A 13,734-nucleotide genomic window follows, 5' to 3' on the forward strand; every position below is an offset into this window, starting at 1 on the left:
AGTACCTGATGATGGTGGAGTCAGATCTGGGAGTGCAGCTGGTGGGAAATGAAGGATGAAAAATCCTTGAAGGCTTCTCTCTCTCTCTCTTTTTGTGTGTGACCAACACATAGTAAATTTTTAATACAGGCTTGTGAACTGACTGATCGATTGTTGATTTGTGTTCATTACACATCACATCTTTTTCCCATTTTATTCTTCCTCCTAACTATGTGCATTTTTTTTCTTTTTGCTATGATCTGACTATGATGTGACTGATGTAGACCTCAGGTAATGGTAGGCACTAAATGTTAAGGTGCAGTCATGTGAAGAATTCACAATGGCCACTGTTTTTGACAAAAGATAGGTTTATTTAAGGGAAGAGGTTACAGACAAAATGAGAGATACATCAAGGAAGGAGGAAAGGAGGGAAGGAGGGAGGGAAGGAGAGAGACAGAGAAACAGCAAAAGACAAACACACACACACACACAGAGATTTGGTGCTCACCAAATCCAGTGTGTTCTGGTTCTTTTCTCAAAGTATTCATGATATATACAAGGTTCCTGTGAGTCCATAAATATTTGTCTGCCTCATTTAAGAGAATTTTTGGCCTTGTAATTATTATTTGATAAGTATTTGTTAAATTGAATTAAATTAGGTTCAATATTCTGGGCTGTTGAGATTCATTCAGATCTTAATTTTGTCATTCAATATATTAGCTCTACCTCTTCTCAGCATTTCTTCATTTGCCATGTTATCTGTGCATTAGTACAGGGTACTAATAAAATTATTAAATAGAACATATTTAAGGACAGATCCCTTGGACCCACGGCCACAGACCATCTTCCAAAATAACATGAACCCAAATGGATATTTAGGATTTGGTCATTCAAGAAGCTTGAAGTTGAAACCTCTATTATCACCTAGCTCCCATCTTTCCATCTTTTCCACAAGAAAAATAATAATCAACGACTCTTTAGTGAGTATCTATGAGGGGAAAACAGTGTGCTAGCTAAGCCAAATCTTACTCATCTTTTAAGTTCCATCTCAAGTCCCATCTAGTGATAACACCACATGAAATATTCAGACTTTAAGAGAACTTAGGTCTAGATATGGATAGATGTTTTCTGTAGAAAACATCCAATTGTAGAATCACTGAGGACTAGAGTTGCTTCAAAGATCATCTAGAAGAACTTCCTCATTTTGTAGACCGACAAGGAAATAGACCAAAGAAGGAAAATTATTCTTGAAGAGAACACAGGTAGTAAGTGACAGAAGTGAGATTGAATCTTGGTCCTTTGACTCCAAATTAAAAATTGTTGATTTTCTCCTCCTCCGCCCACACTACAGCAGTCTTTGCGTTTTTAAAAAATGTCTTGTCAGTTTCAGTCTCCAGTTTTCCTACCATTTCTTTTTGAATAGAATAAGAATAAATACAGTAAAAATTTCTTCTTTCATCTAATCCCCTTTTTCCAGGAAAATCAGCAAAGGAAATTATATTACCCTAAATTAGGCTCTCTTTTCAATATACGATCCATTTATGTAATAAAGATAACATGCTTTTGTAATAGAAAGTTTTATGCTTCTGTACATGGAAATAATTCATATTAGTGCCAAGTTAGAGCTGATCGGCATGATTACTATATTAAATGGGTCCATTTGGCATTCATCCTCATTTAATAACTCATGAGAGAACAGAAAGAAATGGAATCCTTTCATGCCATTGATACTTAGTGCTTCTCAGGTAACTTCCATCTCTGTCAGGGTTTTCTAGGGTGATCTTACCTAGTGATTTCAGTGACTTTTTTTTAAAGGTTCTTTAGGTTACCTTTGATCTCTCTTTGCATAATTGGACCTTTTAAAGAACATGGATGAACCTGTTGAATGAAAGGAATAAAAGGAGCCCTGTTAAGTAGTTACACCCTCTCCTTTTCATTTTATTGTCAAGCATTCATGAATAAATTCAAAGTAATTATTTTTAAAAAGTGGCAGAGCTTCCCCCTCCATGTGATACTCCACCCTGGCTCCTAGTAGAACTGTGGATTTGGATAACTGATAACTCTCAGCAAACAAAAATACTGTGGGTCATCACATGGAGGGGCCAGGTTCTGCCATTTTTCAAAAAAAAATTACTAGAGGAATACAAATTAAAACAACATTGACACCTTATTTTATACCATTCAGACACCAATTTTATACCAATAGGAAATATTAACTAAAATGATTGAAGGGAAATGTTGTTGGGGATGTGGATAATGTTGGAGAGGATGTGGAAAAACTGGGATACTACTTTCTTGCTGGTGGAATTGTGAACTGATCAAACCTTTTTGGAAAGTAATCTGGAATTATGCTCAGAGAGTTATTAAACTGTCTATACCCATTGACCAAAATACCATTACTAGATCAATCTCCAAGAATGATTAGAGAAAAAGGAAAAGTACCTATATGTTCTAAAATGTTTACATTGCTTCACTTTGTGGTGACAAACAACTGGAAATTGCAAGGATGTCTGTATGTGTGTGCATATGTATGTATGTGAAACCATTCTATACATAATTCTATTTACCGGTCTTTTTCTAGATACACTTAGCAATTTTATTCCTATGTCCTTTTTAGTTAATTTGGCTATTTATAACAATAAAAATGACTTATTCAATCAAAGTTGTTCTTAAAACAATGTCATGTTACTGTATACGATGCTCTCTTGGTTCTGTTCATTTTGCTCTTCGTTATTTCATGCAAGTCTTCTATTGTTGTTCTAACATCATTGAGCTCATCGTTTCTTTTAGCACAGTAGTATTCTATCACAATAATATATTACAATTTCAGCCATTCCCTAATTGAGAGACATCTCTGCAATAATCCCCCACAAATGGTCAAACCAAAGCAGATGATTCTTGAAAGATGAGAAAAAAAGCCTTTCCTAAAAATAGGATAACAAAGTATCAAGGGATTGGATCAAGCTTTAAAAGGTGTTAGTATTCATCTCCAAATGATTGCCCCCCAAAACATCCTCCTATAGCACAAATTAGCCCCTCAATTGATCCTTACAAAGAAGAAAACTTTTCAATCATGACAAGGTATTAGAGCTTGGCATTTGAAGGAGGCTTTGTTCAGACTTTTGCCTTTCCACCCCAGCACAGTGGCAGTCTGGGTAGCGTTGATTTCTCGTCATGGCAATGAGTTAAAGACTGAAGTCTTGGGCCACGGCTCCTTTCATCATCATGAAGGCCTGGACAGGATGCTAAACCTCAGGAAGATATTGACATTTTATCTCTTCTTTGTGCCATTCACCTTGCCACATTTGTACTTTGATATCCCTATAAGACTTCCTCCCTGGTTTTTAAACAGCAGATACTAGAAATACTTGGTATGATCAGAGTGCCCCATGGGAGATGTAGCTGCACAGTGAAGTTTGTGAACAGAGAAATTCCCCCCACAATGAATAAGGCTTGTTCTTTGCCCTCAAGCATCAAAGAAACATTTTCTTGTATCTGTCCCCAGTTAAAAAAAAAAAAATGTAGATATATAAATAAACTTAAAGTCCTTAATGTAAATATAAAATTACATTTTATTACATATAAATACAAAATATATAATCTTTAGATATAGAACTATCCCTTAATTAGCATACACATAGTTATAGGTGATTATTCCAAATACACAGAATATATGTAGGCATATTACAAAATGTCCATAACAGAGAAGTATGCAACAGTCTAAAGAGAGGTCACATTCAGAAGCATGGTAGCAAAGTGGCATTTAATACATATAGGCCACATGATAAGTATTTAACAATCAGCTCTCAAAAAAATGGCACCTACACAACACTTTTTAAAAATTATAGCTTTTTATTGACAGAACATATGCATAGGTAATTTTTACAACATTGTCCCTTGCACTCACTTCTGTTCCAACTTTTCCCTTCCCTCCTTCCGCCCCCTCCCCTAGATGGCAGGCAGTCTTATACATGTTAAACATGTTAAAGTATATCTTAGATACAATATATGTATGCAGATCCGTACAATTCTTTTGTTGCACAAGAAAATTATATTCAGAAGGTAAAAATCTGGGAAGAAAAACATAAGTGCAACATTTCCCAGTGTTCCTTCTCTGGGTGTAGCTGATTCTATCCATCATTAATCAGTTGGAACTGAATTAGATCTTCTCTTTGTCGAAAATACCCACTTCCATCAGAATACATCCTCATACAGTATTGTTGAGATATATAATGATCTCCTGGGCTCCAACCCTTTCTGTATTCATCCTACTGGTCATTTCTTACAGAACAATAATATTCCATAACTTTCATATACCAGTTTACCCAACCATTCTCCAATTGATGGGCATTCTACACATAATATGTTTTAAAACTTAATCTGTATCATTAAATTTTTTGTGGCACTTGCTTAAATTTAAACAATTAACAAAATAACAAAGCAAGTCCTGGTTTATAGAATTTCTAATTTCCAAGGTGTAAATCCTCACACTGAAAATTTAACAACCAGTTCTCATGAATCTATATGAACCAGCTCCAGCATATTCCCACATGCAATACCTAAAATGTGACATCATATATCAGGGTTTCATCCAGAGATCGAATACATAGATCACAGCACTATATAAAATATCATCACTTGTTTCAATACATGCAAAGTAACCATTACAAACACTTCATCGGGGGCAATATCTGGTTACCTTCTTCATTACCCTCAGAGCATCACAAACCATTCAGGCCTTTCTGTCATGATCTCATCTTGGAGCCTTATTAGTATCCTCAGGCTCACTGGCCTTAAGTTGTTACCAACAAGCAATGACATCTTCATGTGAATAGGGATCAAATCCTGTCCATAGAAACCATTGTCTGAATTCAGTAGTTAATCTGCAATTAGAGGATAAGTACTTCTTTTTTCTTTTTAAAATTTTCTTTCAACTTAAGAACAAAACAAACATTTCTATAACATAGTACAATAAAAAAGATGATCGTACATGAAACAGCAAATCTATTATGCACAACTTGCTATTGCTCTCAAATATACAACAAAATTATTATGCAAATTATATTCTTTTTTTCTTCTCTCCTTCCCTTCCCCCCAAAGGTGGCTACCATTAGACACAAATAAGTATGTATATATAAAAAATTATTCTATATATACTTCTGTTTATCAGTTCTTTTTCTGAGTACAGATAGTACCTTTCCTCATATATTCTTTATAATTAATTTGGGTATTTATAATAAAAAATATTATACATTCAAAGTCATTCCTAACAATATTGCTATTACCATATACAATATTTTCTTGATTCTGCTCATTTCACTCTTCATTATTTCATGCAAACCTTTCCACGGTTTTCTAAAATCATTGAGCTCATTATTTCTTATAGCACAATAGTATTCCATCATAACCATATTCAACCACAGCTTGTTTAGGATGAGTATTTCTTAGATCCCAACTAATCAATTTTCCACAGCTTTTCTCCTCTTGATCACGAAGGAGTCCAATAACTCCCAGTGAACAAAAGAAGGTTGGAATGCATTGAACTTGAAGACCTAGCCATTCTTTGGGGCAAAGGCTAGAAATTGCCTGTCTTTCAACTACTTGCTATGGTTCTCCATCAATGTGCTCTCTAATGAGAGACTTTAGAGCAGTGACTGTTTTACTTTTTGACTTGTATACTCAGAATCTGGCACAGAATAAGCCCTTAATAAATACATTCATTCCCTAGACAAGAGGAGCAGCCAGGTGGTTCAGTGGCTGGAGTACTAGATCTAGAGTCAAGAAAATGGATGAATCACTCCCCCTTCTGAGTCTTTGAAGCACAAACGAAGGGGTTAAACAGAGCAGTCTTCAAAACTTCAAAGCCATTAGATGGTGAAGTGATTACAGTGCTGGACATGGAATTCAAAAGACCTGAATTCAAATCCTAATTTAGTCACTGTGAACAAGATGCTAAAGCTTCAGTTTTCTCATCAATAAAATGGGGATAATAACAGCACCTATCTCCCAGAATTATGGTGACAATAAAATAAGATGTTTGTAAAGCAGACCTTAAAGCGCTATAAAAAATGTCAATTAAATATCTGCCTCCTGGAGAGAGTAAGCAAAGTAAAATTCAAGAAGGTATTTATTTTATGCATATTTTAGAAATACCACGTGCTGACATCACTGAGATTTTTGCTTAGGTCTCAGAGTTCCCAGTGTGTTTATTATCATGATGTTAAAGTCCTCTGGCTACCTGCCTTCTTGAAGAAAGCAGGGTTTGGTTTTAGACTTTATTATTGCTGCCAAAATTCCTTCCTTCCTTGTGTAATTTATTTTTAAAATCTTGACCTTTGTCAGATTAAATCCTAGCAGGAAAGACATGCATCGAGAAGGAGCGGTGTTTTTGTTTCTAGCCAGGTGAAGCCTATGTATTCCAGGGAAATACCACCAGAACTTTGCTTATAGTCTCTCTATTTGCTTCCCAGAGATTTAAAAAGCATGTAAATACAAACTCCAGAAGCCCCATTGTTCTTATATTTTCTATGTAAGTCATGCAGATAGACATCATTTGCATTGAATTATCAGGCAGGGATTTCATATGTGCCACACGCGTGTGCTGCCATCTTGGCCAGGCCGGTCTATTTTATATGAGCTCCAGACTTCTTTTTTGGCCCCAGGATCCCGGATCATTATGTAGTCTTTTCAAAGGAACAGAATGCCAGATTTTGGAGTGGAATGGAGTCCCAACTGTTTTCCTATAACTAGTGTTGGAGGTAGCCCATCTTCTGACATGTCACACATTGCCTTCTATGGATATCACCCTGGCTTCACAATGTGGAGCCTACAGGACTGAGCATCTGTTGGTCTTCCCTGGCAGGTAATATACATGGAACTCATAAATGGCTAGTGTCATTTCCCTTTTCCAGCAGGTAGCTGCCAACTCAGAGCTTGACAGAATATGCCAGTATATCTATTTTCTGTGCAGTTTTGGAATTGAACTCTTTAAATAATCTTAGAACTTACTAGCCCCGGCCTATATGAAAGCCACAAACTCTATTTGTGAATAGGGTAATGGATCTTATTATCCCTGAGTCCTCTACTAGGGATTGCAGAGGACTTCTGATGAATGAATGAATAAATGAATAAATACAGAACATATACAATGGTCTGTACCAAATGTTATGCTAAGTACTGGGGATATAGACAGAAAACCAAAACAGTCCCTGCTCACAAGGGGCTTATAGTCTAATTGTAAGATATAACATATAGAGAGCAATCCAGCTGAAAAAGGCAAGTGGAAAGACCCAAAAATGCAGTGGCAAGGCAGATGATAATATATTTTCTTTAATGTCTTTTCCATTGATTAAAGCCAGATCTGCTTCTGACTTTAAGCCATCTGAGTGTAGTGGTAAGAACTTCCGTAGATCTTCAGGAGCTCGTTTAGGGTTGTTCTTCTGGAAGATGGCAGCAGGATCCAGGCTAGAAGCTGGACTAGTGGCCCAGGTGAGAATGCCATCGCAGTGATCACAGGGCACAGGGTTGTAAGGGTTGCCTTTATCTATAATGGGCTTCTGGTGAATGAATGAAATTAGCATCCACTAATTTCCTGTACAAGTCTTTATTTCTTGAAAATTCTAAACAGGTAATCAGGTAATATTCCAGGGAAATAAATGAATAACAAATGAATGAACAAGAGCGCAAAAATCAAGCATTATGTGCCAAGCAGTATACTAAGGGCTGGGGGGTACAAATCCTTCTAGTTTCTCAGGGTTGGTGCTTAAGTCATGCTGGGACTTAACTGGGGCTCTGCATAATTGGCCCTTATCAATTGACAATTTTAAAACAGCTGCTTCCAGCTGATATGACACTTTGAACAGCCTCTAATCATATTTTTCCAACTTGATAAATCATTCCGTGATACCAACAGCTAGTAGGAGTTTGTGTCAACAATCACTTTTTTCATGAACCATTGAAAAATGGCAAGGATCCCATAATCCCTTTGGAGCCTATACTCACATTGGTAGAAACTTTTTATTTTTTTCATACCTTTCTCTGCTATTGATACTAGCTGACCCACAAATCTCATTAAGGATGACTGGTTGATTCCCAGCTTCAAAGCAATTGCTTGAGTCAAGATTATTCATGAATTGGCCCTGAGCAGGTCATTTTCTCAGAGTTCTAGTTTAGCCTCTAAGATTACAAGTTATAGAGAAGGTGCCAGCCTTTATGGATGGAGTAAGTTTCCTCCTTAGGGAATTCCTCATATTGATGAAATCACAGATCTAGTTCTCATCCCTACATCCAATTTTTATTGAAGATCTGATCATCCACCTCAGTCTTTTGGCTTTTCAAAGGGAAGTTGACTGACTTGGCAGGGAGATAAGCTGAGTTTGGACAGAGGTAAGAGTTGAGAAAAAGACTTCATGAGAAAATAGACTTGGGTCTTTGTTGCCAGGAGGAGGAGGAGCTTATTTGAGCAAACTTTCCCCAGTATATCTTGACTCTGAAAATGGCAGCATTATAAAGATAGTGGCAGAGTGGGAAAGGAGTTCTCAGAAGGGAAGTCACTTATTTTCCAGAAAAGATGGAATCACATGATCCACTATATGGCAGTAACTGGGGTCAGTAAGCCAATAAGCATTTCTTAAGGACCAACTATGTATTGTTATGAATAATGTGACTTTAAAGAAAAAAATGCAGTTCTTAGGAGCAACAAGGGATGGATTCACAATGTAAAGGAACAGCCTAGATTTTGCCCTCCAATACTACTGTGTATTATGTGAACTGGTAGTCTAGAGGGAAAGGGATTGACACTCTAGCAGCAATAATTGTTTTTCATTTACAAAGAGGCTTCAGCAACTATAAATGTAAAGGACTGTATAGCTCCATGAGGAAAGTAGAACTCTCTAGAAAGGAGAGTTGTCCTAAATGTCTTTTCAATAAGATTTTTTGAATCTTTTATTGTTGCTGTTGTTCTCATTAGGTTCATTAAAGGCTGTCCTGTATTCAATATATATTGTCATCCTGAGTGCTTGCATAGAAGCTGGGAACATTTTGGGTTTTTTTTTTTTTTTTTGTAAAGACCTTAACACAAGCCAAAGGGATTTATTAAGTAGAGGCAAATGACTGAATCAATAAATCCAGAATTAGGGTTCTAGATCATGGATGATAATAAATATTCTCTGTTGTCAATGGCTAGTATTAATCTATGAATATCCATGTTTCAAATGAGGTAATCACATAAAAGACTGAACTTTCAGTTGCTAGTGATTTATTTTTTGTGTGTTGTAATTTCAATTTAAAAGTAGGATCCTCTAACTTTTTTTTTTCCTACACATTTTTCTTCTCTTGCTGAGAGTTTCTTTTAGAAAAAAAACAAAATTGAAATTGTAGAACTCTTTTCTTTTATAGTTTACAGCATGACTTGCTTTAGGTCAGTCACTAAATAAAACTATGTATAAATGAAGAAGCTATATTTCACATTGCCATGGATCCATATGGACATTGCCTCCAAAGGTGTAACTCACATGTCATCAACACTTTACCATCCTGAGCAATAATTCTCAACTTTCTTCTATAAATATTCCATGAGAGAAGGAGGGTCCATCTAACATGTTAGAGAGTTTCTTCTAAGTGTTTTAATATCCCATGGCTCCCAATGGAATAGTCAGGTTTTCTGTCTGGTACCCCTAAGTTTCACTATAAGACTGGCTCTTCCTTCCCTATCACAGCAAGCCATTTCTTATGACAAAAGATTTTAAAAAGTCATTTCAATAATGACAGCCACTGTATCCACCATATTTGCATCATATATGTAATATTTCATTACCATATCCTTTCACCTTAATAAAGAAAAGAACTATTACTCCTTTTTCTAACTATATATTTCCTCTATAATATTCTTTAAACTACTTCTGATATACAAGTTACCATTGGCATTATGCTGTTTTCCATTTGTGTTCATCAAACACATCTCCATTACTTTTTAACCATGAATTTTGAAAATTCACAGCTTTATCTTCAATTCACACATACACATACTTCATTTTTTTCTAATTCACCACTTAAATAGAATATACCAGGTTTGCAATGATGAACAGTTGGCCATATCCTCAAATCTCTCCTCCCTGACACTCCTAGTCCCAGTCCCAAACACTCCTGATTTTAAAAGCACTAATCTTATTTATTACCAAGTCTTAAACAATTTTTAGGAGGCTATCTAAGAGAATCTCCTATTAGCAGCCTTAATAGAACAGGTGTTTTCTGTTTTAATGATTAATCTGGGGTAGGATGTCACATGACTTCTGCCAGCACTATTAGCATTTCACATATAAAACCCAAGCAGGAGTAAGTCCTTGTTATAGAAAATACAAGGTATACCCATAGTAAAAATGCTATTTCATTTATTCTGTCTATATCAGATAGGGCATGATTATCTTGAAAACTCAGCAGCAGATAGAGCTATCATTTAAATTGTTTTACCACAAGTTTGGGGAATTTAATTGAAGAGTATTGGCCAAAGCTAGACCCAGAATACTTTCTGCCAGTTCAGAGATGCTTTCTTTCAAAGAAGAAAACAGATCACAAGCTAGTCTGATCAGGAATGATCAAGATCAAAACTAAGAGTGAGAAAATTGGCAGGGGTTAGAGAAAGCGTCAAAATTAAAAAGAGAATGTTTATTGCATTTAAATTAGATTTTTAGGATGCTTACCTAAGACAGTAGAACATTTCATGCCTGTTTATTCTTGTTCTAAAACCAAGAATATTCACAAGAGGGAAGGAATATTCTATGGCCTATATCTCCCCAAATTCCATTGATCTATCATGATATTCCAGCCTCACTATTTAAATTTATGAGTAAGTCTTTGATCATAGAGTGAAGCAGCAAGGTTACTCAATGGCTAAAATACAGCACTCAAAGTAGGGAGTTTTGTTGTCAACAAACAATTAAAAATGGGAATTAAATTTAGAAGAGTGGTCAATAATGACCTTACCTTACTTTCTTTAATTATCTTCTATCTTGATTCAAATTTGTTTGTATAATAAGTGAGAGAAAGGTCTTAGGAATTTCCAACTCTAAGTCAAGTGGATATCTGGGACAAAGGACTAAATCTTCATCAGACACAACAATGAAGACAATCTTATTCGAGGGACAGTTTGCCTGCTTTTGCAAGCTGACTGTGATATGATTCTGACTAAAGAAATTTCAGCCATACTTAGCAGACTAAAAACGAGATAGTTGGTAAATGATCCTGAAGGAATGAAGCATAATGCTAAGGAGCTTTGCCAGAGACAATGAGGCAAAAGGGATGATGCATCCACGGGAGAAAAGAGAACTGGAGAAGAAAATGAAAGGTAGAGACCACCAATGAAGAGAGCACCCCAAGAGGAGATGTCAGACAGTGCCCAAGTGCCAACACAATAGACAGTAGCACTCAGAAAGAACAGCATGTTGGTGTTGCTGGGAGACATCATTATCCATGCAGCATTAAATGGTTGAATTACCTCTCCAGATGCATCCTGTCCACATGAGTTTCCTACCAGTATTCCCCTTCATACCTGGCTCCAGCAACAAGTATTCTTGATATGTGAGCCCCTCATTTATGATCACTATGTTTGTCCATTCTTGTCTATACCACTGCAAGTATGTGCCCCCTTTTTTCTTTGGGGGAAGTATTCTATTTTTTTGTCATTTATTTTTAGAAAATCTCAATGGGGTCATAGAGAGTCAGACAAAATTTAAATGACTAAATATTCTGGTGCCACTTTTCTTACATTGAAAATTTTTATGTTTTGTCATCATTTCAGAGGGGAAAAGTGAAATTTAAGGATAGCTAGGTGGCACTGCAGTGGATAGAGTACCCATCCTGGAATCAGGAAGATCCATCTTCCTAAGTTCAAGTTTGGTCCTAGATGCTATCTGCCTGACCCTAAGCAAGCCACTTAACTCTTTTTGCCTCAGTTTCTTCATCTGTAAAATGAGATGGAGAAGAACAATACTAAACTACTCTAGAATCTTTACCAAGAAAATTACATTTTAGATCATGAGGAGCTAGATGTGACTGATGTGGCTAGATGACTAGATGTGACCAACAAAATAAAATTTCAATATGATTTCAATTTTCTCTTATTATTAGTGTTTTAGAATGATCTTTCATATGCTTATTGATAATTTGCAAGTATTCTTTTGAAAACTTTTTTTCTTAAATATTATTTTACCATTTGTCTATTGTTTAAAGCCATAAGGTTTTAGATTTTGAAGGCAGGTAGGTGGTGAAATGGATGAACACCAGCCTAAAATCAGGAGAAGGAGGAGGAGGAGGAAAATAAGAAGAAGAGAAAGAAAGAAAGAGAAAAAAAAAGAGAAAGAAAGAGAGAAAGAAAGAGAAAGAAAGAGAGAAAGAAAGAAAGAAAAGAAAAGAGAACAGAAGAAAAGAAAGAGAAGAAGAAGAAAAAAATATCAATGAAAGAGAGTCTTGTAGAATTCAAGAAGCAATATAAGCTTTGGTTCACTATGAAGGATTCATTTTGGAAGGACGGGAAGGAAGGGTCACTTCATTTCTGAAATTGGAGAGAAAGAATAAAAATATATGAGTATAGTTAGAGGTTACAGATTGAATGAGGAAAAATTTAGAGAATTACATTGGATCATAGGAGGATGGTTTTATATACACACTGCACATATTATACACACATTTATACATTCACACACATATATACACACACACATATACATTCACACACACACATATAAAACCAAGCTCTTCTGCTCCCATACATAATACACGTGTGCATACATACATGCATGTATGTGCACATGTGCATGTGTGTGTACATGCAAGCATGCATATACATACCCCAAGTTGAGAATCTCTCTAAATCTTTCACCATTTCCCAGAACATGCCTTTGTCAGGGGTCAAGAGCCCTCACAAAGGTCATGCGACTTCTTGTAGTCAATAATAACAGAACTCTGGCAATCCATTCTACTTTCTTTCTGTCATATTGGGTGGACATGTTGAACGGATCACCATAGATCTGGGGCTGCTTCCTTGGGAAATCCCACCCACAGGTAGATCAGAAGCCTCCTGGCATCCTGTCCTCCTTCTAGTGCCTACATGTCTTTGTCTGTTTCTCTCAGACTTGGCAAGATTCTGTAGTCGTTTAACTTTCCAAAGTCCCAAGGACATCTACAGGGGGATGGTGACAGATGTGACTGTAGCAAATAAGAAGAGAGAGAATTGTAAATCCAGCAGAGGAGTTTCAGTTTGATAATTCCTTTGTTTTGGTTTGTGTTTTTAATATTCCTGCATGGATACTTTGGGCCCATGAACAGCCTGAGTCAATAGTAAGTTATGCAACAATTGTTCACTTTTAGTAAAACATAAACTTGCTACAAGGTATTTAAGGGCTGATGTGCTGCTTATCAATCTTTTCTGGACCCGGGACAAATACAAGAAGAGCAGATGTGGCTAATTACTTGCCCATATAATGTAAAATGTTGTGAAAGCAAATTGTAAGTCAGGCATTCAGAGACAAATAAACAGTCACCTGGGCTTCATGATGGATGTGACAGAGTGGTAAGAGTGGGCTTCTCATCCTGAAGGTTGGGTATCTCAATCTTACAAAAAGGGATAATCCAAATGGTTTTTTCAGGACCACTAATGAATGTGTTCCCCAAAGTGACTGGTAAAAATCATTGCTCTTTGATCATATTCTGTTTTTCTTTACTCCAGGTACTCTTAACCTGAGGTCCAAAAATTAAAAATAA

The sequence above is a fragment of the Sarcophilus harrisii genome, chromosome 1, assembly GCF_902635505.1.
Source record: "Sarcophilus harrisii chromosome 1, mSarHar1.11, whole genome shotgun sequence".
Taxonomy (NCBI): Eukaryota; Metazoa; Chordata; class Mammalia; order Dasyuromorphia; family Dasyuridae; genus Sarcophilus; species Sarcophilus harrisii.